This window comes from Strix aluco, chromosome 2, assembly GCF_031877795.1.
Source record: "Strix aluco isolate bStrAlu1 chromosome 2, bStrAlu1.hap1, whole genome shotgun sequence".
Taxonomy (NCBI): Eukaryota; Metazoa; Chordata; class Aves; order Strigiformes; family Strigidae; genus Strix; species Strix aluco.
Window position 1 is genome coordinate 136,613,601 of NC_133932.1, and position 27,510 is coordinate 136,641,110.

Sequence of the window (27,510 nt, forward strand, 5' to 3'; positions counted from 1 at the left end):
ACAGCCGCTGCCTGCGCATCACACCGGACTTGCTTTTACCTCCTGGCTTCCTACTCTGCCCCGCATTAACCTCTGACTGAAAACCCTTGGATTTTTTGATACATTCCTGCAATTTAAGAAGTCTGATCCAAAGGAGGGATCGAGCACTTCCAGCCTTTTTGGTATCACTTCCTATGAGGAATACTTCCCCTCTCTTTCCTTTTGTTTTTCTCTAATACATTCTTAGATGTCTTCTTGTACTTTTTACCACCCTGGCAAATCAAAAAGACTACGATGTAACATTATTTTATCCACACGTGCTGAACTACTGCATTTCACAGACCTGAAGGCTGCACAAGAAATCCTACCGTACTGCCTGGGCAGCCCCAGCTGCGTCCTGTTGCACTTCCCATCCTTTTTCTGCACTGGAGGCTTTTTTGCTGGGCCTTCCATGAAGTGCCAGTCCCCATATAGGCCTTTATCTTCCCAGAAGATCTCCTACTCATTCTTGAGCTTGTGGAAGTCCAGCAATAAGAGAGAAGGGCAAACGCTTTCCTTCCCTCCCTTCGAAAAGCACAATCCATCACTTTGTGACCCCTTTTAACCAACCAAGGCTGACTTTTGTGTCCACAAGCTCCTCGTGGCCAGGCTCTCCCTGCAGAGATTTCTTTCTTCCTGAACCAAAGGATTATTCCCAGCATGATCCGTGGCTCTGATGGGCTGCCTGTCCTGCTGCATTATTTTGCTCCCCCTTACCTAAGGAATCAAATTCCCCACTTCTGCCAGGACCTCTTTTCTGCCAACTTGCTACTCAACCCCCCCCCCCGCCCTGCCTTTCCTCCTCCTTTCTGCCGTCTTCTCCCAATGAACAGGCTCTGCAGTACATACTTCAAATAACACCACCCGATTGTCCCTGCCCAGGATAACATCACTCAGCTCCAGTCTCACCCAGCTTGTCTCTCACCTCTTTCTCAACTTCAGGCTGACACATAGGCCATGAAAAGTCTGTATTTATAAAATGTATTTATACCAGGTTCTTCCTTCTTCCTGCACTCAACCTCTGCGCATCCTTGCCTGGGACAACAAGCCTGCCCTCTGATTGACAGATGTCCATCATGCTGATGAGCTACAGCTATGGCTAAGCACTAGGAATTCAAATGCTTCTGTTTATCCTCCCGTTGGAGTGTAGGCATCTCAGATGCTTAAGAAGCTGCCCTGTTAGGTTCTGTCCTATCTTCTCACACCACCGCAATTTCCCCCTCGCCTCCCAGGAGAGCAAAGCTGTGGGACCTGGTGCCCTCCAGTAAAGCTCAAGGCATCCGCAAGGCAGCTTGAGCACCGATCCTACAGCACTGTACATAAAGGCAGTGGGCAACGTTGCAACAAACCCTCGTTCTTCCAAAAATACTTAGTATTTTTCTTCCCTGCCTAAAAAAAAAAAACATGGACACATGGATGACAAGAAAACAGAGTTCACGATGCATTACACAAAAAGCACATCATGATTTTCAGACTGGGAAGGACCCGAATCCTACTGAATACAAACTCCCAGAGACGAGGAAGGGAGAGGTAGGAGGAGAGAAGGTAGAAACCAGGAAAAAACCCACTGTTTGCTTGATTGTGGGTGTTTAGCAAATGTTTTCAAAGACTGGTCTGACTTCTTGTTTAGAGTGTTTAGGATGTATCTTTAAATTCCTGATCTATTAATAATCTCAAGCAATAACTACAACCTCGTGTCTGACTAATATAAATTATGGCCACATGATGCAGACATGATGAATAGTCTGCTGTACATTTCATGAACAATATTTCTGTACTTTAAGGAGCCTTTTTTAAGTATCTGAAAAACAATTTCAGATCGAGATTTATCACAATGATTACTTTTTTTAGCCAGCTGAAATACTATCCAACATTTGTGTCCCTTCTGTATTTCTCACATGAAAGAAAGCTACATGGAATTCTTCACGTTTTTGTCTAACTTATAAAATTATACTCAGTTCCCAAATCTAAAACCACAAGAGTATGTAACAACACACAGGAATATTTACGGATTTTAAGCAAACCCATGGCACGGTTAATGTGAGGTGCAAGCACAAGCTCTGCCGACAGTGAAGAGTGAAAAAAGCAACAACGGGATCCTAATTAACGGGATAAAAAAGGAATTTAGGTCCAGAATTCAGGTTGCAAACAAAAGCAAACTCTAATGATAAAATCTGTACGAATTAAAAAAAATCATTTTAAGTAGCTGAATATAAATTATCTCCTGGACAATTTACTTACAAACGTGGCATTGCTGTGCCAGGACATGAGGATTAGAAACTGAAATAAATTGGTGTGAAATCTACCCTGGGAGAAGTATCTTATGTTATCTGAGTAGTATCTCTGAAATACTGGATGCGGGACTGTCTGCTGCTATTAGCAGTATGGTTATCAGAAAATGCATTTTAACCTGTCTGTAGCCCTTTTGGATACTGGAACTGCAGGAAAAAAAAGCTGTACAAACAATTGCTGATTCTTTTGCTCAACAATTGCTCAAGAAATGACCATTTCAGGAACATTATTCTTGATAGTAACATTTATTTCCAAAAGTTTGATAAACTCACGTTTGGTATCTTCTCTTCACTCCATAAACTGTCTGGGTTTGCTTGCTCACTCCCCGAGCCTGCTCTGTCTACCCATGCTGCTGGAAAGCTGCATGTCAGCACATGCCTCAGGTAGGAGTTTCCCTCCTGATTGCGTGTGATTACAAGCAATAGACTGCTTGTGACAGCAAGACAGTTTAACAGGATGAGTTAGCTTTTTAGCGCACAGGAATGATATTCTCCTTTTGAAAAATATAAAATACAAGAGCAGCGAGTGCACTGCGTACAAGAGGAAAAAAAAATCTCACTGTCCTGTACAGACAGCAAACATTTCATCTCACTCTGAAAGCCAGTTGAGAAAATTACACTATGAGATTATCCACTTCAAATAAAAATTCTTCAGTACGTAATTATGGTAACTACTTTGTTTTCAACTGCAAAAGGCTGGGAAGCAGGTTAAGAGCTAGGATTTATAAAACAACTCACATCTGGGAGATGTGAAAGCTTTTGAACGCTCCTCTCCCCTCCTCTGGAGGAAAGCCAGCACGGGTTACCCCCGTCTCACGGGCAGGGAAGCTGAGATGAAACCTCTTGCCTGGAGACACAGAGGGAAACCCAGTTCTACACAAGTTTCGATTCCCAGACCTGAGCTCTCGTCTCCTCCTGCCTAATTCTGAAGTTCAGAGACACCAAGAAGCTCTCACTAAGTGGCAACAGTCACAATTTTGCCTGGAATAAGAAAGCAGAAATGCATCAGCAGTTGCCATTTTGTCAGCAAAATTACATTGCCCTTTCCTCTTAGATGATGATTCAGAGAATCTCCCCCCTCCCACACCAGCTCTTTCAGACGAAGTTCATAAAAAATGAGTTCAAGTTGGTAGGGGAAAAAAACCTATCTCCCATCTGCCAGTGAGCAAAAAGGGGAAGGCAGCAGGCTGAACAGGAACGAGATGAAAACATGCCCAAAACGCCAGAAACATGTTAAAGTATTTCCTTTTGACTGGTGGGGAAGTGAGAAGTGCTGGTGCTGGGCTGCACGTGGTATCCTTTTGCTGAAGTCAAGCGGTAGATGCAAAAACCTCTTCAGCTGCAGACTGACTCTGCTTCAAATGTGCTTACTTGAACTTTGCATATAATATTTAAAGTCAGTAACGGAGTGATCAGCATTAACAGGTGGTGACAAAATTCTCACTTTGTCCTGCACAGATGCAATGCTCCTATAAAAGTTTTATGGCCCATAGGAGCAAAGATGGTTTAATCCTTCCAGAAGACAGTTTAATCCTTCCAGAAAATCCAGATATACATCAGTCCGGAGGCACCTGGAAGAACTGCAGAACTAAGATCCTGCCTCAATGAGCTCAACAGGTTCCTGCTCCTCTGGACACCTGGGAAATTCAGGCCTTGCAGCTGGACTGAAGACATCAAGCAACAAGTCTGAAGGATCAGTGATGAGTTGGCTCCAGTATCATCACAGAAAGCCTCCCACTCGCTCTTACGGAGAGATTTATAAAACCCTAGCAAGGTTTACAGTTAATTCTTCTTTAAGCCAAAGATACTCTGAGTATACTCATCCTGAAGGTTTCAGTGAAAAAAAATTAAACTGTCAATTACAGTGATGCATGTTTAAGTTAATTGATAAACTAGATTTTTATAGGTATAAGATTTCTGTGCACTTACACCGCTGCCTAAACCAACTGTTTCTCAGTAACGTGTCTCACCGTTGCTAAAAATGCCACAAGTCGCAAGACTTTATGCACAAAGCGAAAGTCACCTGGACCAGAGAAGAGTTTGCATCTTAATATCAGTTAATGAAAGGTCACAGTCAGCCAAAGTTATCCTAATAAACTGTAGTGACACTGCCCATCAGTGCCACTGCTAATTCCACACATGGAGAAGCAGGAGAGAAGACCCTTCCCTATTTTTTGGTTGTCTCCTCAAAAATAGGCATTTCCCAGAGGAGTTATTTACCTTAAATATCATCTAAACAGTATTTCCCTACTTACCATCACTCAGAGCACAAGGCTCTTTTTCTAACTAAACATCAGCTTCTCAGCCCTTTCTACGGTTGTTGAGATCTTCAAGTGAAAACCTAAAGAAAATTCTTCAATGATGAAACCCCTCCCTGTTCCTTTTCTCCAGCAGGTAAACTAATCAGCGAGAGGTTGGACCCATCTCAAACAAAAACACCATCACAGAGATCAAGGCCCCGGGACAGCGATTAAATCTATTGACAGAGACACCAGCAGCAGGGCAGAGTCCACATTGTTTCGGCAGGACGGTGCGCAGGTCCCGGTGGAGGAAGGGACGACAAAAGCAGGAACTATGAGTGGCAACATGAATATTTTAGCAAGTTATGGGCAACTCTCACCAGAGGGGTTGCAATGGAAATCATTATCCGCTCGGCTGCAGCAGTCATTGCTTTCACAGTAATGTTTCTCACTTAAAAAGCAGCCAACTTCCAGAAATGACTAGCCACTGGAGATACTTCAATGATTTAGATTAAGAAAAAATCCCTTTTTAAATGCAGAAAATATTTTCCCAGGCTTTAACTCCAAAACAGCTGAAAAGTTTTTCTCCCCTTCGCAGTTTTTTGACTTTAAACGATATTTTTTTCTTGCCTAAAACCAGACAGAAAGCTCTAGTTTGGAATAGGTTGTTTCTGAGAGGGATGTTACTGCAGGAGATGCCTTATGCTGAAAAAGCCTTTATGGAATTACATCCACAAACACTGATGCTGTAATAAACCCTGTACAACCAAATAGTTGCTCGAGGTCCACCAAGGAAGGTACATTTCCATGTGCTGGAAGGCAGCCTAAGACAGCAAAATCTGGCTTCTACATGCTCAATTACTGCCAATATTTTCCTGAACTGGTTGAACAGCATAAAGGGAATAAACGACCTTTGTTACAGAGCAGGAATAAAAAGCCCTTCAAGTTTCCTTATAGGTAGGATGGCATTCCTGCAGGAAATCCAAATTATTTTGGAAGAAAAACTGCAATTACACAGAATACCGTACCTTCCTTAGCTGGCTTTCATATTCTTCTCGGAGTTCCCCTGGTTTGCTTAATTTAATGGGTGCTCTGAATATAAAGTCTGGAAAGAGAAGGAAAAAAAAAAAAGGAAACACTTTTTAGTGCACCATGACTGGGGCTGTCCATTATTCCCCAAAAAAGGGTAAGCTCTCCACGGACTGCACAAGAGGTTCTGCAGCATTTTTTCAAGCACATATGTTTATATTACGACACTGCTATCAAAGCTCTGTTTAACATACAGAAATATCAGGAGGAGGATGGCCATGTGATACCATTTTGCACTTCTAGAGTTTCTTTGGAGATTCTCAAGAGTTCTTAACAAGCAGTTAAGCAATCAGGGGAGTATTAGGAGGATGTAAACACAGAGGTTAAGTAACAGCCCTGAGATGTCACAGGGAATTGGAGTGTTAGACATAAAACCAGGCTTTAAGCATCCGCTCCAGCCAGACACCCAAGAAACACAGGCTGAAGCAGCAGCACAACACCCCGAATTCACACCCGTGCCCTTCTGCCATTTAAATGAGCACATCGAGAACGCTCTCTATTTTCTGTATAAACGGTGTTTGCACTCCTCCACGTCCCCTCCACCTTTGCCACCGTTCACAGGGCTGTCCCTCTGGTCCGCAGCAAGCACAGCTTTTATTTTTTATTCCCCTTGCAATGTGCTCCCTGAGGTCACTATTTTGAAGCCAAGCGGGCGGGCTGCTCCGTCCGGCAGGAATTCCCCATCCTGCTCCCGTTTCCTCCCTTCTCCCTTGGCAATTCAGAAACCAAAAGCATACTGGCATGGGGTTATAGTTTAACCTCCATCCCTGGAGCCTGTTACTCCCCAGATGACTCCCTTTATGTCGGCCTCAAAGCTCCCTCCTGCTCCCGTGCAGCGCAAGTCTGGGCAAGCTGCACCACAGTCGGAGGAGCTTGGATGGAAAAGGGAACAACCGGAATAAAACAACAACCCCTGAACAACTGTCCTGGCTCAGTCTGTACCAGTATTCCAGGCAGGGTGCAGCACAGCTCATCATCCTGACGTGCTACGCTCGGCATGAAACGGGTACGAGCAAGGAGGAAACATCAGTGTGTTTCCTTTTCCCATCTCGCTAAAATTAAGGGATATAAACCGGCAGCTCCACCACATGTTTTGTTTAGGAAGCGTTTTTATTCCTCAAACACATTGGCCTGAAATGAAAAGTTCATGGTGGGGTAAGTAAATCAAACACCCAGTGGCTGGCGGCCGACTGCCCGGGTGGGCATCCTCGGGGTCACGGCCACATCTGCCTCCTTCCTGGGACAGGTGACAGTGCTGGTGCCGAAAAAGGCCATTTACAGACCAACTAAATCCTGTTTTCACCTCTCCCACTTGCTACCAGTTTGCTTTTAAGGGGAAAGCCCCATAACTTCACTCCCACCCCACTGGTGAGGGTGAGTGAAGACTCCGGAGCTTCCTGCTCAAAGAGCTCCGGAGAGGGAATGCTGCCAACGCCAGAGCTGAACAAATCACAAAGTATTTCTTTGCTACTTGCTTTAAAAGGGGGAAAAAAATTATCTTGCAATCAAACATCAAGCATATAGATTATAAGGCTTTTTTTTTTTAATTAAAAAAGAGCTGCTATTCTCTCTTACTCGCACGCCTGCGCGAGCTAGGCTTATTTTTAAAGGAAAACATCCAAAATGTCCCAACATGTGTGATAAAAACCCCGAGCGGTGGCGATGCTGGGGAGGCCAGGCTGCATTCCTCGCTCCTGCTTCTGCGCCTGCAACCGGCCGCGCTGGAAACCTTCCACCGGCTTCTCAAAATGTTTTTTCAATTGTGTCCTTGAGCAGTTCCAGTTCTTTGTGAATTTTATCAAGCTGAATTTCCACTGAGACAGTCCCAAGAGCAGCAGCAATCTGTAACGTGCCCGCAGCAAACTTCAATTACTTCTGAATGTTTAAGGCTTGTCTCAGACCTTATCTTCATTGCTAAAAAGGTGTATTTTTTTTCCCTCCAGGGTAATAAAAGCGTACAAGCTAACCCGAGGGAAACATGCAGCAGTAAAGACAAGGCACATCAACTGTTTCATTGCTTACATGGGTTCAGCAAGCCAGAAGAGATTTTAAATAATGGAACAACGTTTATCTATAAAGTTGTGCTGGTTTAGTTAAAGTGGTCCAACACCAGGTGGAGGCAATTTTATCTATAGTATCTTTATGCACCAACTTGTGTATTTTACAGATGGGTCAAAAGAGACAAGGCCCCAAATTTCTAACTCTGTGTAGAAGAGATGAAAACAAAAATGTATTCACAAGTGTATAGCTATGTTTACAACCCCCCATTATAGTTTCTGGGGGTGGAGCGATGCTGCACGGTGGCTGCTCCCAGCCAAGGATACTTCTATCAGCACAAAACCTCTGCAAATCGAACCAGACTGGTCCCTGCGCTGGGATGCAGCTGGGGAGGAAGGCAAGATGATCAGAGCATCACGAGTTCCTCCAGCACACCTCCACATGCTAATTCTGGATGTTCAGGTCCAGGACAGGGCTGCTTGGCTGTTTCAATGTGCTACAGCCTAGGAGAACAACAGGAATGGGCAGGATGATGGAAGAAACGGCCTTTTCCTTGATTTTGCAGCAAAGCTCCTGCTTGCTCTTCCTCTCGAGTGATCCATGGGTCAACAGGAACGGTTTCTAAATGAAGCTGACTTTGAAGGGCTGTTGGGAAGGCTGGCACTGCGATGCTCCTTCCAAGCACGGTGATAGCACCGAAACAGTCGCAGCAGCAGGATCAAACCTGGCATCCTGCTCTTTTATGCTGGCAGACAAGAGTTTCACCCTATTGTGCTCAATCTTGGAAAAAACAATTGATTTCTGTACTATTTGAGAGGACAAAAGATTTTCTAATTATTTAACGCTGGTTCTCTTTATAAGAGGCATTTGACTTGTAGCCTCAATCCCCTTGAATGACTCCATCCTTCCAACGTTAGCACACAGACGTGTGCATTACACACTGTCACCGTTAATCCGCTCTCCTGACCAGCAGATCTTATCTTTACTGGCAAAAGACTCAGAAACATCTATCTGGTGAATTCAGCAACACGGGCTGAATAAAAATAAGTTGAACTCGATTCAGAAACCCTTCGGTTCCCTGTCTGTCGTTCAGAGGCTCCTGCGTTTTGCCAAACTGATGCCATCCAGCAAGTCAAAGCTCTGCCATCCACGGCAGCGAATCCCCCTCACCCCCAGCTTCCACGGAAGCTTAGAGCAGACTTTGTAGCTTCCTTCTACTCTTTATTCCTGGCAGGGATAATTAAAACCTTGAGGTTTTCAGTGTTTTTCTTTTTAACTTCCAGCAGTTAGTGTTTATACTTGCAGATGAAGATGAGATCTTAATGTTTTCAAAACACAAAACAAGAAGTTAGAAGTTTTCTGACTACGGAGAGGTTTGGAAACAATTTTCTAAGAAGAGTAGTTACTCTAGTTCTTTTAAAAAGACGTTAACCAAATTACACAAAGATATGCCAATGGCATACTCTATCTATCTATCTATCTATCTATCTATCTATCTATCCATCCATCCATCCATCCATCCATCCATCCTTTGGCATCTGTGGATCAGGGCATATTTGGAAACAAGAAATTAAAACTCAGAACATTTCGGCCACAGATTTGCCACTTTAAGTGGAAGAATCAGTAAGGTTGGAGCTGTAGGAAGACTTTGGGCTGTCACATACCAGTAAGACAACATGTGGCATCACCAGACCCCCTTCTCCTGCCCTGCTGCAGGCACCTGTGGTCACAGCAAACCGGGGACAGAAACTGAGTCAAGCTAAAACCAATCTTAAAAAAAAGGCAACCCTCCAAAACAGTTTTTTCACTCCAGAGCAGCTCCTGTACCACAACAGGCTCCAGACCAGTTCTCTTGCACAGCCAAATGGAACAAAAATAGATTTAATCTAGTTCTGAGCCTGGAGTTCCAGCTCAAGCAGGAGACGACACCAGAAAAAATGTTAATGTGGTTGATAGCTAATAACATATTGTCATTTCTCCCTCAATTGCTACATCCTAAACAGGCTAGTGCCAATAATGTCAATAATCTCTCTGAGACAAGGATTGCCAACAGATTTTCATAGAATCACAGAATGGTTTGGGTTGGAAGGGACCTTTGAAGATCATCTAGTCCAACCCCCTACCATGAGCAGGGACATTTAGTGGTGGACTTGGCAGCGTTGAGTTTATGGTTGGATTTGATGACCTTAAAGGCCTTTTTCAACCTGAATGATTCCATGCTTCTATGATCTTCCAGTAGATCAGGTTGCTCAAAGCCCTGTCCAACTTGACCTTGAACACTTCCAATGATGGGGCATCCACAACCTCTCTGGGCAATGTGCTCCAGTATCTCACCACCCTCACCCTAAAGAATTTCCTCCTTATGTCCAAGCGAAACCTGCTCTCTTTCAGTTTAAAGCCGTTGCCCCTTGCCCTGTCACTACAGGCCTTGGTAAAAAGGGTGGAATAAGGTCTCCCTGGAGTCTTCTCCAGGCTGAACAACCCCAACTCTCCCAGCCTTTCTCCACAGGAGAGGTGTTCCAGCCCTCTGTCCATTTTGGTGGCCTCCTCTGGACCCGCTCCAACAGGTCCAAGTCTTACTTGTGCTGGGGACCCCAGAGCTGGATGCAGTACTCCGGGTGAGGTCTCACCAGAGCGGAGTAGAGGAGGAGAATTACCTAATTTAGCTTGATTTATGTTCAAAACGGAGCGACCCAGCTCCCCTAGCACTGATGCCGGGGCACAGAAAGTATTGCTTTCCCCTGCACCTCTTGTTTCGTTTCTTCATTTTCAAAAGCTTGGCTTGGGGAGCTGGGAAAAGGCGCACAAAGCCACCAAAAAGAGGATCTAGGCACGCATTAAAAGCAAGAGAGAAAACTAAAAAGTCCATCAGTTATTGGGAAGAGGGCAGAGAAATAATTGACACAGTGAAAACTTAAGTGTTCAGAAGAATGATACTTCGGTGTTTACTAAAAATTAACTGTGATCAGGCACTTCAAGCAACAGGAGCACAGAAACAAGAAGTAAATAAAGATGGCACAAAAAGTGCAAAGAAGAGGTATTTTGGAAGAACTCTCTTGAAAACTCTTTCTCACCCATATGAATAATCTGTCTTGCCTAGTTTCTATGGACAGCTAACAGTGAATGCAAGGCTGCGGGTTTCACACGATGCACGTACAGTAAACAGGTCTTGTGATAGGATTTATAAAATTTGTGAGTCGTACAGCGGTATAAATAAATGAAAGGCAATTTAGGCTAAAAGGAATGTACCAAGTTCAAGAACACAATAGACTGTAAATGGAAAGACCTCTCCAGGGACACGGCTGAGAACCGGTCGATGCCTCTGCATGGTGTGCTGAGAGCTAGTCTCGATGAAGATGGGAAGTTGTTCAAGCCATATTGGGTATAAATCCAAAAGATGTGTTCCTGCTGGTAGCAACCTCCGGGAAGAGGCTTTGAACAAAGGAATATGGAAGATGGAGAGGTTGTCTGGGGATGTGAGGGGAGAGAGAAGAGATGGCTTTAGAAGGCTGGTGAAATCCCCCTTGGTAAGTTCTGAACTGTTTGTGGTTGTCTTCAAGGCTTCCTGGAGCAAAGGGGTTTTCTTTAATGTCATGGAGAAGTAGGAGAATGAGAGGGGAAGCAGCTACATGAAAACTGTAAAACAGCAGGCTTAGTTTTAATATGCAAACGGGTACTAAAACCGATTGTTAGTTCATTAACAAGTATCTAGAAGGTAACGGGCAGACAACAAACTAACATCAACTCTGTAAGAACAGCTCGCATTAATTCAATCCAACCTCCTTCTCTGATGGGATAATTAGGGATAAGGGGGGAACAAGTAACAATATGAGTTCATCTCTTGGGGGTAAGAGGGTATTTTACCTGCTGTAGAGACCAAGTTATCCACAATTTTTCTTTACAGAGAAAGTTAAGGACTATCAGGATGTGCTGTGATAGGGGTCACGGACGTACTTTTGAGCAGCCCATGCAAGAACTGCCTCCTCCACTGTCCAAAACTTGGTCTGGATGGAAATGCATAAGGAAATAAAGCAAGAAAACACGAGGGTAGGAACCACTGCAAAGGAACTCAAAATCCTGCCATTATGCCTCTGTGGAAAAGGAGAAGAGCTGGCTGGGGAGGCAGGAGTGTGGGATGAAGGTATCAGAGAGAAGAAGCTCAGAGTCCTCATGGAGAAGAACAGTGAGGGTTAAAAGAAACTAGCCTAGGTATAACCACTATTCAGATAGATGCACAACTATCTGAAAAATTATTTTCCAAGAGTTAATGATCCACTGTCGTGCCAGGACAGCCTCTCACATTGGCCATGGGGCTAGCTCTGGGTCTGGTCCTAATCACTCTCTTCATTAACAGCTTGAATGGTAGATTAAAAATAATTTAAGTATTGTGGATGATTGGAGAGAGAGCAGTGAGGGGGGAGACAAGAGGCACAAGCACTCTGACAGTCTCATGGCACAGTTGTGCCCCTGAAGAGGCACCCCCACCTTATTTCTTTTCCTGGGCAATCTTAAATTTAACCCATCCTATCAAGCAGCCATCCAACAGCAATGCTGCGACGAGGAGGAAAAAAGAGGCGGTGTTGATTTTAATCAGTTTGACGTGGGGAGTAAATCACTGCTTTTCACGTAGCAGCGAGAAGCTTCATCGGGATTGCTGTTTCTAAACTCTTAGCTCTGTGGTCTTGAGACAAAAAAACTGGCGACAGGCTACAGAACAACAGAAATGACAGGAAATTAAGGAATCACCAGGAAATGCTCAAGAACTAGATTGGTCTGGTCCAGCAGGGAAAGAGGGAAACCACAGCCAAAAAAAGACTGGGAGGAAGGAGGGGGAAGTCATGTTAGAAGTCTGGCAAAAACACCCCACCCCTCTTGTAAGAGCATCAGTTATTAATTGTTCTGCATAGCTACCGGGCAGAAGAGAAACAAAAGAAATCAGCTGTGTTTATAACAAAGGAGATTTTGATTAGCTATCAGGCAAAATTTTCCAAGTGTTCAGAGGCTGAAACAAAGGTGGCCGTGGGATCCTCTTTGGCCATCTGTGTATGAACGGATGACTCGGGTGTCTACGAGGAATAGATTAGGTACACTCAATCTTACCTCAGCACAGGGGAGCAGATTTCCCCTGTCCCTTCCAGAATCACCGAGGGGTCTATTATATAAGCAGGCATTTATTTTCTCCCTCCCTGTCCTGGTTTTGGCTGGGATAGAGTTAATCTTCTTCCCAGAAACTGTAGAAAGGGATAAAGTCCCTGTAGTGCACATAAAAAATATGCTAGGGAAAACAGTCTGGGTTATTCCTGCCTCAGACAAAGGCAAACCCATCCGTGGGATTGCTTTTGCCCAAGAACCTGGGTGCACTTGGTGGGTGATGCGGGAGGATGGGGAAGTCCCATGTGTACCTCCAGGAAATTTGATTATGGGTGAGAACAGCCAACGAATTACATTGTATGATGTTAACTGCTATATAACACTGTGTATCATCATTTCTATGGTGGCTGTATGTCATATCAAGGGTCTTACAGTAAAAAATCACCCAGATTAATGAAGAATGAACATTGTTGAAACCGAGCAAAGTGCAGCAATGATAGAACCGGACAAGTGCAGCGGTGACGGAACCAGAACCGGCTTCAGCCTGCAACAATCCAACAGCACACACCAACCTTCCTGCCCTGAAAGGCTGTTATGACAGATGGAACCCAAAGCCACAGACTAAATGAACTCAACAGACATTTTAAAGGGATGACCCATACACTAAGGGAATGATATCAGAGACAGGAAAGACGCTGGTGATTAGTTGGGATGTACTGGAAAGTGTGGGACCTGGGCATGACGTAAATGTACAGAATAAGGAGCAGATAGCGTCCTGGTTTTGTCTGGGATAGTTAATTTTCTTCCCAGTAGCTGGTACAGTGCTGTGGTTTGGATTTAGTATGAGAACAGTGTTGGTAACACACTGATGTTTTAGCTGCTGATATGTAGCACTTACCCTAAGTCAAGGACTTTTCAGTTTCCTGTCCTCTGCCAGTGAGGAGGTGCCCAAGAGGCCGGGAGGGAGCACGGCCAGGACAGCTGACCCCAACTAGCCAAAGGGCTATTCCATACCATAGGATGTCATGCTCTGTATGAAAACTGGGGGGCCGATCGCTGCTGAGGGACTGGCTGGGCAGCGGGCAGCGGGTGGTGAGCATTGTGCACTTGTCTTTCTTGGGGTTTATTTCTCTTTTTGTTATCTTCTTTTTAATGACTATAATATTTCAATTATTAAACTGTTCTTATCTCAACCCACGAGTTTTACTTTTTTTCCAATTCTTCTCCCCATCTCATCGGGGAGAAAGAGCGGCTGTGTGGTGCTTAGTTGCCGGCTGGGGTTAAACCACGACACTCCCAGATCACTTTCACATTAGGAGTTTAAAGCTCTTGACCAGCTTAACAAGCCCTTTCCTTGGAAAACTGAATTTCTCTTTCCCAGTTCATGGAGGAACACTTGTCCTTCAGCAATTTTCCAAGCTCCCTGAAGTCATCTATAATCTGGGATGGTAATGTCAGGGTTGACAGGCAAAAATACTGAAGGTGGGCTTTGTGCCTGCTGTCTGAGAAGATACAGCCACGATCTCATGTGCTTGTCCTTTTTCACAAGACCCTTTTCTTTTGTCTTGATTCACTGGGTATTCCATCTTCCTTGGGAGAGATGTGAATGTACTTATTTTCTTACAAATCAGGCTGAGCACCTCGCCATGAACATGTTATGTTCTTTCTTCTTCTTGGCTAGCTGAATCCTCAAACACATACCCGCAGTTTCCAAGCCTCCCATCTGCTGCACCTATCTGCCTTCCAAGACTTTCACCAGGCAACTGTTTTAATATAAGAAACCTTGCTTAGCAAAGTATTACAGTCAGTACTGCATCTTCAGCTCAAAATCTGCTTTTAGACCAGCATTTAGGGTGCCTTTCCTGGGGCTATATGGTACTTAAGAGATGCTCACAGAGCAGGCAGAGAGGACGTGGGACCTACGGGCCACCCACACCCTTCTGGAGCTGCAGCTGGAGGCTGAAGGCAGCAGGGCAGCTCGAAGGGCATCAGATGCCCAGGAGAAGGCAAGTAAACCCAGCCCACGCTAAGACACCACACAGGCAGCGAGTATAAATTGTCTCTGCTTACTTCTATCCAGCTTTGTTTGACAAGTGTCGTGACAAGGACTTTGTCTTCAAACATATTTGTATAGCACCTAATGCAGAATCCCCAATCTCAGCCAAGGTCTGAGAGCTCCTTAAGGCCACTATTACGTACGAATCCAAAGTGAACGACAAAAATTGAGACTTGAAACCGTGATTAATTAGCCAATTTAAGCTGGAATAATCAAGGGATGTCAAGAGGTCATAGCATGCAGTTTTTAAGATCTTGCAGATTTTAAGTGATTTAATTAAATACACCAGTCCCGTCCAACCCAAACCACGCTGTGATTCTAAGACCAGCTTCAGGAATCCCAGGCCTCTGAGACCAGGGGGAAAGTCTGGAGCAAAGCAGACCCACCCTCATTGGAGGGGGATTGGGTTAGGGAATGTTTAAACTAACTAGACATATACAAGTCCATGGGACCTAATGGGTTGCACCCACGAGTGCTGAGGGAGCTGGTCAAGAACATTGTGAGGCCACTCTTGATTATCTTTGAAAGGTCATGGTGATTGGGAGAGGTTCTTGAGGCCTGGAAGAAAGCAAATGTCACTCCTCCCTTTCAAAAAGGGCAAGGAGGAACAACAACAGAGCCAGCCCCACCTCAATCCCTGGGAAGGTGATGGAGCAACTACTCCTAGCAGCTGCTAGACAAGGACAAGGTGTCTGGGAGGTAGTCAGCTTGGCTTTACAGAATAGAAAGCATAAAAAGACCCAAGTAGTAGTCTTCCATGATGAGATGACTGGCTCATGGGTGAGTGGAGAGCAGTGGATGTTGTTTATCATGATCACTGAAGGGCCATGAAGATCATTAAGTGACTGGAGTATGTGACATACAGTGGAGGCTGAGAGAGCTGGGACTGTTCAGCCTGGAGATCTGGGGGGATCTCACCAAAATCTGTTTAAAGACCTGGTGGAAGACAGTAGAGAAGACAGAGCCAGGCTCTTCTCAGTCGTGCCACTGACAGGAGAAGAGGAAATGGGCATAAAGTGAAATACAAGAAGTTCTATTTCACGTAGGAAATCACTTTTTGACTGTCAGGGTGGTCAAGCACCGGTACAGGTTGCCCAGGGAGGCTGCAGAGTCTCCAACCTTGGAGACAGTCAAAACCCAACTGGACACAGTGCTGGGCAACCTGCTCCTGGTGACCCTGCTTTGAGCAGGGGTTGGGTCTCCAGAGGACCCTGCCACCCTCAGCCATTCCGTGGTTCTCCGATAAGCCCAACTGACGTCAAGATAAACCACATCCACCGCTCTCTCTCTGCACGTAGTAGGTTCCCATTTGTAATGGATCAACCACCTTTGATTTCCACACTATTAGCCCAACTTACAACATAAGTGGCCAGTTACCCTCACAGCTTTTAGCCTGACGCAGCCATCTGGTGCTGCTTAAGGACAAGCTCAAGCCTAGGCTAGAACGGCAGCAGGAATGCTGTTCAAGATTACAGCTCATTTTAGCTCACCTCATCAGCTGTTAACTCAACCACCCCACAGCTTTAAGTGGAATTTTACTGTGCCGGGGTCTATAGTATGAAATGCAATCAGAATACAGCACGAGTAGGGGTTAGTCAGAGTACAGCGCGAGTAAGGGTTAGTCTAGCCCAATTCAGAGCGCTCATGACAAAGCCACGCTCAAGGTGTACAAGGTGACACTCAGGTGCATGTGTCCATCCGCATTTGGGGGGCACACCCCACGTTTCTCAGCGCTAAGACCCTCCACGACCCTCTCCAAGACATTTCCAGAGCTTTAGGAAGTTCGGGCGGGGAGAAAATAACAACCAACACGATGCCTGCGTGCCTTGCTGCAAAATATACACATCTCAGACAATTCAAGACAAGCAGAGAATTAAAACTCATTTTTCTTAAAAAAACCCCACCAAGGCACTGCATAAGCACTGCTGCAGCATGGCTGGATATTCTCATTCCAGCTAGGCTGGAGCAAGCTGAGTCTATTTAAACACACGACTGACACAACTACCTTGGAGCAGAGAGCAACTCGGGGAGTTTCTGTTGTCCCTCCTCCGGCTGGGCCACGGAGGAGGAACCGATCCCAGCCGTTTGGCTCGGCTCCCTCCGGACAGCCCGTCTGTTCATTGATTCAGCAAATCCTTCTGCGCGAAGCCTTCCCAGTTCGCTTCCAGCAAAGGTTAGCGGGGTTAGTTCAAACCACCAATTTAAGCTGTTTAAGCTCATCCTGCCAATTTTTCCCCGCAGCAAATTAGAGGGTGCTGACACAAGCATGAACCGGGAGACCAGTAACACACTCGAAAAGGAATGGTTAGGGCACAGCCGGATGGCTAAAAGGACTTTTATCCGTAGCTTAAAGCCTTGTCTGCTCTACAGGGCTCCCACTACGTCGGGGAAGCGCGCTTGTAGGTGCAGCGGAGGCGGCTGATCTCCGCCAGCGCTGCCGCATCACCTCGCCAACCAACCCGCACCGCGGCACCGGCAGAAGATCCCGGCACACCGGGAGTTTTGACAGCAGCAAGGTGGGCATCTTCCGCAGCACCGCGGCTCCCACTGGGAAAGAGCAACGCCGCCAGCTCGCACGAGGATTTATTTTTCTAGGAGTTGAGAGATGGGGAGGAAACGCATGATAAAAAGCCACGAACTCAGAAAGGATGTTTTTTTTTCTTTACGTCGACAAGGACCGGGTCCTCCCGCAGCACAAAAGCTTTCCTCTTGAAAGAAACCCACCCGGCTTTTACTGTCATAACCGTTCACTTTTTGGGCAACATTCTTATAAAAAAACCTGGCCATTCGCCATTTCGGGGTTCAAGCAGGCGTTTGAAGGAGAGGCCAGACCTGCCCCATGCCGGGTGTTTTTTTAAAGCCCCTGGATGAGTGTGGGGCTGAGAACGGGGCAAGATGCTGCCGACAGCCTGCTCCCGCCCAAACCTTCGCACCTCCCGAGCCCGCCATCTCGCCGGTGGGCTATGGATGGGGGGGGGGGGCACCATCCTGCTGCTCCCCCTCCTCTTCCCATTGCCAAGAAGAGCCCAGACGCACTCACTACATGGAGCAGATACTGATCCAGGCATGGTGAGGTGGGGAAACACCCCCCACCCTGTCCCTCCCTGCCATGGGGGGGCCCATCACCCACCACTGTCAAAGGAAAGTGGGCTCCCCCCCCTCCTCTCCCCTCCATATAATAGCTTTGGCTGAGCCCCTGCAAACTCATCGCACCGCTCCTTGGCAGGCCTGGCCGGCCCCGCCCCCTCGGGGTTGAGCCCCCGCCGGCTCATCGCACCTCCCGCGCGCCGGCCCCGCCCCCTCGGGGCCGAGCCCCCCCCTCTCCCCCGCGTTCTCCCCCCCCGCCCCCCTTCCTTCCTCCCTCCTCCTCCTCGCTCCGCCGGCGGCGGTTAGAACCGGGGGGGAGGGGAAGGGGCAGGCGCCCGCCGCCGCCGCCGCCGCACCTTGGTCCGGCGGCCGCTGCTCCCCGCCTCCTCCGGCGGCCGTCGTCGCGGCGGGCTCGGCCCGGGCCTGCTGGCGGCGGGCCCAGGTGGAGAGGCGGCTGCGGCAGAGCGGGCAGCAGAGGCCCGGGCCCTGCAGGCAGCGCTGGAAGCAGGCGAAGCAGAGCGAGTGGCGGCAGGGCGGCGTCACCGCCTCCACCAGCGCCTGGCGGCACACCGGGCACTCCGCCACCGTCACTACCACCTCCTCCTCCTCCTCCTCCTCCTCCGCTGCCGCCGCCGCCCCGGCCCGCCCCCGCCGCCGCCGCCCCTGCCGCCGCGCCGGCACCGCGGCCCGGCCGCCGGGCCCCGCCGCCGCCGCCATCTTCTCACACTTTGAAGGGACAGAACGTTGGGGCGCGCGGCCCCGCCCGCCCTTCTCGCATAATTCATGAGGGGGCAACGCCCCGCCCCCATCCCCGATTCATATTCATGAGCGCCGCGGCGCGTCCGGACTCTCGAGCCCCGCCTCCCGCGCCGGCCACGCCTCTTATTGAATATTCATGAGAAGCGTCCCCCTATATAAGGAGGGCCCGCCTCCCCCTTCCCTCAGTAGCCGTCAGGCCGTTGTGTGTGGCGGCCCCGCGTCCCCTCGGCCGTGGCCCTAGGGCATGGCGGCTGCGTGCCCCTTCGGTGAACTGCGGGGCCCCAGGCCGTGGCCTGCCGAAGGGAAGATCCTCCACGGTTGGCTGTGTGGGGGTATCTTTTATTTATCTGTGTCTGCGGGGCACGACGCAGCCTCCAGCCACTTCCACCCTCCTCCTCAACCATCTTCCTACAAGATCCAGTGGTGGGTCTTTAAAAAGACACCACAAAATCCCCTGTATGAACCTTTCCCATCTTGATTTGTTGTTACTTACAGCTTTTCTTCCTCACATCCACAGCGCATGCTCCTTTTTGGACTCGGTGCTTAAGACGGTTGGACTAGATGATCTTCAAGGTCCTTTCCAACCTAGATGATTCTGTGACATCAAGCAGTGGGCAACTCCCGTTCAGCTCTCCGGCTGGCTCTAAAGGTCCAGGAGCTCGCAGATGAGATCAGCAGGTTGTAAAACAGCAGATCACAGCGGCCAGTGCCACACCAACCCTCCGGTTTAATCCTTTCTGGAGAATATATACTTGTAGGTGCTCAGTCAGTGTTTTTGCTCGGTGATGGTAGTGCTCAGTTCCACATCCGTGAGGTTTGGAGGAACTCAAATCCCCACCTCGCAGCCTCAGGCTAACCCCTTCCTCCCAGCTCCCCACCCATGTCACAAAACTTTTAGGTCACCCCTAACCCATCGTTTTCTATTGCTGCTTGAAACTGGGATTTAAAATTAATCTCTAGTCTTCTGCTAAATAACTCGCCGAGGAGGGGTAAAGGGGTGGTGGGGCAGGTCCTACTTTTGCCTAATTTAGGGTGTGAGGTGCTGGGAGGTGAAGGGCAGGGAGGTTTAGGAAATCACATCGTTTCAGCGATGCGCTTCTACACAGAGCTCTGATTCTTGTGGATTCCCCAGTGTCTAGTAATGAATCCCATTTAATGCCGGGTGCTAATTTACATTTTGCTCCTATTTGCACAGAATATTTTGATGCACAATATCTTTGAGATTTCTATCTTTCTGTCAGGCTAGTTGAAAGGCCCAGCTGGTGATTAGACCTGCAAGCTAAGAAACCGGGCTAAAAATCTTAACGAAGCTGCAGTCCTACCTATGGTGCTGCATGAAGCCTTGCAGCTGCAGGGACGGCACTGCTGTCAGCGTTTGAAGGTTTAGCGATGCAGAGTTGATTATTTTCATTAGCAACATTTAACAAAACCCCTCAGAGGCTTAATATGAGGAACAGTCATTTCTGAAGGAAGACCGACAGCGTTTGGCTGGCAGCATTAAGCGATTAGCAATCGAGGAGGAGAGCTTCAGTGCTTGTGGAACAGACTGACGATAATACATACAGCTTTTACTGAGAGAGAAAGGCTTTGAACTATTTTCCTCCTGAGAGGTGCCACATCCTATGGGGGAGCCTCGGAGGAAGAGATGCAAAATCACCTTTAGTCATCATGGGTTTTTTTCGGGGAAGGGAGGGTGTGGGAAGGAGGTTGCAAAACAGCTGGCGTAGAGGGGATGTGTATCCAGAGCGGGGCAGGCAGGGAAAAGGAGGCAGCGAACAGCCAGGCAAACAGGCTTTGAAAATAAGCAAGACAGCGAGGCGTGGGCATGAGCAAGGGGTGCTGGCTGCAGGTCGGGATGAGCTCTGTGTGTACAGTGAACCCCACCTCCATCCCTCTGGGGTTATCAGCTGCCTTAGGAGAAGATCCCTGGGATCTGATTTGTGGTGGCTCCTCTTTTTCCCTTACTCCTCTTGGCAGGGTTTGCAGAGGGACACTCTTCCAGGAGTTGAGGAGAGGAGCTGTGGCATCCAGATGCACGTGCTTCCCTCGGGAACTGGGGGGGAATGCAAACCTCCCTGCCGCGTTGCTGGTGACAGGGGACTAAGCTGACCGGCTGGTTATTACAGACAAAAAGCTATGTGGAGTTTCAGATCTGTGTGATATCACACCCTGGCATTGCCCAGGGGGGTGCAGGACTCATGGAAAATGGAGCTGCCAGGGTCCCCAAGGGATTATTCTGTCACCCCCTTCCCTGCAGTGGGATCAGCTCAGCCCGAGTCATTCCTGAGCAATGCTTGTTCATCCTGTTCTTAAAGACCTCCACTGCTGGCAACCCACCTCCCCCCCCCGGCAACTGGCTGAGCCTATTCCTGTCACCAGAAAGCTATTTTTCCATTGTCGGACGTAAATCTTCCATAATTCTTGTCTTGGTGTCCCCGTTAACCCACATCCCTTCCTCCTGCCTCAGGCAAGTAACAGAGTCTAGACTAGGAGCCACCTTAGCACAGCTGCTCCCTGAGTCTGGGGTGAGTCAGATCCCAGGGAAGGGGTTTGTGTTACACCCCAGAGCATCCCCAGTGAATAGTTAGAAAGATCCTTGGCACAGTTTTGGCCTCAAACAACTAGTCCCATCCTAACCCAGCCCATCCCCAGGCATGATTTTGGGTTTACTGCGGCCACAACTTGTTCTTCAAAAGTGATTTAGGTGCAGCCACCCTGTTTGGAAAGGATAAAAGCACTTAATAGTGTGGCTTTAGCCTGGGTAAGGACTATTTAATTTGTTAGCAACTACAGATTCCGTGCCTTCCGTGCAGGCAGGAGGCTTGGCCATCTCACCAGCTCTTCTGCTTTCCAGGTTATCGCATGTGCTGGGTCTGGAAGGCGTCTTGTCTCTCTGCTTAAGTTGATCCTGGAGCCCTGCTTCAATATTTGTACAGCGCCAAGCACACAGGACACTTGGTAACATATCAACATCCTGGGAGATGAGATAGCAGGGAAGGAAGAGGGGGGTGAACCATCCTGGTCACATTGCCCTAAAACATTTCCTGGGGTGAGTTTTCTCTTTCCTGCACCAGCTGTGGGGGCTGAGATTGGGGTGTTAGGACTCACACAAGGAGTGGGAGAGGCTGGTTCTTCTGCCAGACTAGGGAAGGGGGACATGGGACAATTGGGACTTTGTTAGTCACCTGCCACAAGTTTGACTGTTCTCATGCTGTCTGAGAATGGGGAAAAGATGGGTATAATAGAGATTTAGGGATTTTTTGCAGGAGATTTAGAATCATGGAATGGTTTTGGTTGGAAGATCATCCAGTTCCACCCCCTCTGCCATGGGCAGGGCCACCTTCCACTAGCCCAGGTTGCCCAAAGCCCCGTCCAACCTGGCCTTGAACCCTTCCAGGGAGGGGGCAGCCACAGCTTCTCTGGGCAGCCTGTGCCAGGGCTTCACCACCCTCGCAGGGAACAATTTCTGCCTTAGATCTGGTCTAAATCTCCCCTTTTTCAGTTTAAAACCATTCCCCCTCGTCCTATCCCTACCCCCCTGACGAAGAGTCCCTCCCCCCTTTCCTGTAGCCCCTTTAAGCCCTGGGAGGCCGCTCTAAGGTCTCCCCGGAGCCTTCTCTTCTCCAGCTGAACCCCCCAACTCTCTCAGCCTGTCCTCACAGGGGGGTGCTCCAGCCCCCCGAGCATCTTCGTGGCCTCCTCTGGCCCCGCTCGAGCAGGTCCGTGTCCTTCTGCTGTTGGTGCCTCCAGAGCTGGACCCAGCACTGCAGGGGGGTCTCCTGAGAGCGGAGCAGAGGGGGAGGATCCCCCCCTCGCCCTGCTGCCCACACTGCTCTGGGTGCAGCCCAGCACACGGGTGGCTTTCTGGGCTGCCAGCACACGTTGCTGGCTCACAGGCAGTTTTCCACCCCCCAACCCCCCCAAGTCCTTCTCCTTGGGGCTGCTCTCCAGCCACTCCTCGCCCAGCCTGGATTTGTGCCTGGGATTGCCCCGACCCATGGGCAGGACCTTGCCCTTGGCCTTGTTGACCTCCATGAGGTTCAGAGGGTCCCCCCTCTCCAGCCTGCCCAGGTCCCTCGGGATGGATCCCTTCCCTCCAGCGTGTCACAGCACCACACAGCTCGGTGTTGGTGGGGAACTGGCTGAGGGTGCGCTCAGTCCCACTGTCCATGTCCCCAACAAAGGTGTTAAACAGTCCCAACCCCGACCCCTGAAGAACACCACTCATTCTTTCTTGGTTTTAGGTCACTGTGGCCGCCAGATCTCTCTGGTGCTTCTCCATCTTTTGGATACCTTCAACACTTCCTCATCACTGCCATATAGTTGGAGTTTATTTATCTGCAGCTGAGCTGAGCGCTCAGTTTTGGATCAAGGGTAGCAGAGCCTCTGGGAACCTCTACGTTGAGACAGTGCTCATGGGAGAGACACCCGCTCACACAGGGATGTTCAAAGGCTTCAGGAAGCTGTTGTGGAAGGGCAGGTCGGAGGGTTTGTATGGGACACGTGTGAGGTATCAGTGAATGCCACAAAACCATCAGCTCATGTGTGTGTTTTTGGGGGCATCTGCTTGGGGAGTTACTTTTTTTCCTTGCACAGCTGTGTGCTGAGCAGGACAGAGCACAGAGGAGCCATGCCTTGGGTTTGCACGTCCTGCTTTCTGATGCCTGATGCCCTTAACAACCAGCAGCAAACGCGTTTAAGGGAATTTCACCCCAGTCCAGACAACCAGGGGTGCTGGATTGATTTTTCACCCAAACTCCCTGCTGCTTCAGGGTTGTAGGTGCAGGAGAGATCTTTGAGCTCAGAGACACTCTCCTGGGGTGTTAATCGGTTCGTTAGATGGGATGTTGGGAACTGTTTTGCGTCCCAGCATGGCACGTGGTGTGGATGCCCTGTTGACCATCAGAACTAAGCCTCTGCTGCGTGGCAGCCTTTGATCAGAGGGCTGGAGATGGCGACTCAGATTGCTCCTACGCTTCGGTCTAAGGTGAGATCAGCTCTGTACATCATCGCTGACAGATATGCTCATCCTCTTCTCAAAGATCTCCAGCAGTGGGGACCCTGAAGCCTTCCCAAACAATCAGTCCCAATCTTTTAGTATCTTGTTTTTCTACCTGAATTTCTTTTATTGAAATTTAAGCCTGGGATTTGTCCGGTCCCGCTGGGATGTCTCCCCCTACCTGCCATCCTGTCTGAACAAGTATTTCTTTCTATTACAGATCTCTATGATAAGTAGAGGAGGAAATCTCCAATGCCAGCGCAGCACAGAAGACATATTTCTTCTCGTGGGGCTGCCCCAGCCATGGTCCTGCTTTGATGTTCCCGGTTGCTGCCCCTCACTCTCTCTGCTCTCCAGCCTGGCTGCTTCAGCAGCTTCCCCCAGGCCCCTGTTTTCTACCAGGTTCATCTTCAGGAATGTAAGAACTTTCTTAACCCTCAGCTTGGCCAGGGTGACTTTATGTTTTTGTGGTTTGTTGTTTTTTTTTTTAACTGGGAAGACCAAGTGTGTGTCGAGTCTGTGTGTGGCTTTATTTTAAAGTCAAACAGCACTCTTGCCTTTTTGTGTATTGCCCAGAACACAGATTTTAGTAATGCTTGGGATGGATGTCACTGTGATGGCAATTGTACTCAGGCCTTTGAGAGCATGACTTGGCTTTGCAGGTTTATTCATTCCAGGGCTTGAATCAGCTTGAACTGATTTTTTGGGGCATTTTTAAGCAAGCCTTAGGTTCGGAATCCCCCTCCAGAGGAACTTGGTGCTTCCTTTGGCAAAGGAGCTGGTGCAGGGGATTTTTGTCAGCCTGGCTCCATCTCGCACTCACCGCACCTCCTGCCAGGCCATCCCTTTCCCGCGAGGTCAGTGATCATACCAGCACCCCTGGATTATCTGTGTGCAGGGAAGGGGAATCAGAGAAAATCAGAGGAGGCAGAGCCTCTGCACTGGTTGCTATGGAAATCTCTTGTGCTTTTCTGCTTTTCATCTATTTACTGGGGCACTAAAACAGTCTCTCTTTTCACCATATTTGAGTGTCAGGTCCCTCTGATGAAGGCTCTCATCTACCCTAGACATTGGGTTGGCAGCAGAGAAATGTGGGTGCAGGGAAACACCTTGAAAGACCCACGATTGGAGAGAGGAAGGGAAGATCCGTGCCCAAGAAAACAGCATCTAAATCTGTGCCAGGAACTTTCTAGGGGTTATCATTTCCTTATTCTCTCACCCACACTTCTATCTTTGGTTGTTCCTACTTCAGCTGTTATATGACTAAAAGGATATTGGTGCATTGATCCCCGCTGTTGTGGGGATCCACAAAACACCGGTGACAAAAAAGCTAATTTCCAGGAAACAAAAAGATTGTAGTGACTTTATTAAGATGAACGACAACGTGAAGGAGGTAGTGGTTTGGTGCTGGCACTGGACTTAGTCCAGCAACTCAGGTGCTTGTCCTGTAGATGCTGCTGCTAGACAGAGTCAGGTGGGGTGTGTTATTCCCACGGATGCCCTGCCCCCCCTGAAAGCTGCCTGCTCCCCAGGATCAGCCTGACCTGGGAGCTGGGGCCTGGGGAGCCCTTGGGGAGGAGCAGAGAATATGGGAAGATGGGACAGTTCCCCACCAAAGCCATTCGTGGGACTAGCTGCTGTGCAGAGCTTTAGCTCTCTGCAGAGGTCCTAGTGACAGCGGATTCAGAAAGGGATCTCTGACAAATGTTCTCCCAAATTCCTCTGCACATCCAGCCCACCCTGGAGAAAACTTGGTGGCTGTGTCTCCAGTTTGTCTTCCAACCCAAACCCCTGCAAGGGGCAACAGTTTTGAACTGACAGAGGGGAGATTTAGATTAGATATGAGGAAGAAATTATTCCCTGTGAGGGTGGTGAGGCCCTGGCACAGGTTGCCCAGAGAAGCTGTGGCTGCCCCCTCCCTGGAAGGGTTCAAGGCCAGGCTGGACGGGGCTTTGGGCAACCTGGGCTAGTGGAAGGTGGCCCTGCCCATGACAGGGGGTTGGAACTAGACGATCTTTAAGGTCATTTCCAACCCAAACCCTTCTGTGATTCTACAATTCGGGACGTGCGGAGCTCAGCGCTGGCCTGCAGAGGGTATCCTAAGCCCGTGCAAGGTTCCAGCCTCACATCCCGCCACCCCAAGCCAAAACCTCTGCCTTGCCCAGCCTGCCGAGGAACATTTCTCTGCTTCTCACCCCTCCCGAGGAACTGGCAGGGTTTTGCCACCACCGTTTTTCTTTGTGGTCCTCCCAGCGATGATGCCAGCCCTGGTGAGACACTTGCCATGGGGTGCAGGTGGGGATATGTCGCAGAGGAGACAGGAGATATGGACAGACCTGTGGCACTGTGCTCCCCCATTTTTCCTCTCTGTCCTTCCCCCTTCGCTTTGCCCAGCCTCTCCTCACCTCTCTCTTATTTGGTTGCTGATCTCCATCCCTGGAGAAGAATCTCTTACCCACTGTCCTCTCTGTATGGCTGAGTATAGGCTATTTACCATGCGTTGGTCTTGTGCTTGGCAACACACTTGGGCACTAAAAAAATTACTGGATTTCCCATTCCAGGTTGGACTATGTGATCCCATTAGTAAATTATCTTTTTAAGCTTCATCAGTCATTGACTGCCTTAAACCCCCAAAAGTGCAGCTTTAGAGCTCTTGGAAGTCCTCCAGCACTCAGATTCATGCAAAAATAACCGCTGCCTGTGGTAGTTATGGCTGTCTGTGAGGAGAACAGACGTTCACAGATGCTGGCGTGTGCTCTCGCAGCGTTTGACTGGATCCTGTTGCAACTCCACAAAGCCCTTGGGAACACATTTTGCATTCAAGGTGCCGCAACAAATTACGTTGCCTCCAGCGCAAGTCCTGCAGGTCGTTAGATCGCTGTGGGGTGATAGATGTAAAGGCTGCTCCTCCTTTTTCCCCAAGCATGAGTCAGGAGAGGTAGGGTGATGTCCTCAGGAGAAGTAGGGTGATGTCCTCTCTAGGCAGTCTTTGTAGCTCAAGGGGTGTGGTATGAGATGCGATAAAGCTCCCGAGTGAGGCTGAGTTTCACGTGTGGTCCATTGGACAGAGCAATCTCCGAGACTGCTCCACAGTGAACGCTCTGCTTGAACGTCCCCCAAACCCAGCTGCCTTCGAGAGACCTTCGGGAGGAGCTCTCACCGGCGTTAATCACTCATCAGGCTGGGAGCAGGAAATCAGATGCTGGGTAAAGCGATGCCTGGATTAGAATTGCAGCCGGAGGCAGCTTCCCTGAGCTGCTGCGTCATGAGGAGGTGCTGACTGCTTGCAGGCAAGGTGTCTCCTTGCAGCTCCAGTGCTGACTTGGAGCTTGGAGGCACATCTCCTGCCATCGCTGAACCAAAGCCAGGCCCCGGGTCGGGGTGGCACAGGAGACTGGCTGCAGAGGTGGCTGCAACGAGCCCGGCAAGGAGTTCAAGGGTTACACCGTCAGTCGTGGGAATGAGGTAGCTCCTCTCCTGTGGTTTCACTGCTGTGAATTACAGCATTACTCCACCGGTAGTTTAATGCGGGAGAAGAAACAGCATAAAACCAGGCCAAGGCTCAGCCTGAAGGATCTTTGCCAGCTCTCCTCTTCCCACCCCAATTGGAGCGGCAGAGCCAGTGGTGTGAGGAGCTCCTGGAGCATCGTGCAGGGAGGCAAGATTGACTCTGCAGCTCAGAGAGACATGTTTTGCCTCCCCATCTCTGCATGGTGTCCAGAGGGACCAGAAGGGAATGGAGCCACCCAAGCCATCAGCCCCAATTATCCAAATGTCTCTCTCCACCTCCTGGTGGCTTCTGTGCCTGTGGAGAGGAGGGCTGTCAAGCAGGATGGGCCAGGAGTAGGACTCTTACCCTCCTGCCCAGACCATGCATGGGCT

General features: G+C 48.9%; 1 protein-coding gene across 2 annotated transcripts in view; it reads right to left on the bottom strand.

Annotated features, from left to right (window-relative positions):
- Positions 1-18,298, bottom strand: part of RNF169 (ring finger protein 169) — a 29,146-nt gene extending 10,848 nt beyond the window's left edge. The window contains exon 1 of one of the 2 annotated variants that reach the window (XM_074816575.1): positions 18,227-18,298. The gene's annotated coding sequence lies outside the window, so the exon portion shown is untranslated. Of the gene's footprint in view, positions 1-5,577; positions 5,647-18,226 lie in introns of those variants that run through there. The other variant, XM_074816574.1, reaches the window with a different exon arrangement.
- Positions 18,299-27,510: the final 9,212 nt, after the last annotated feature.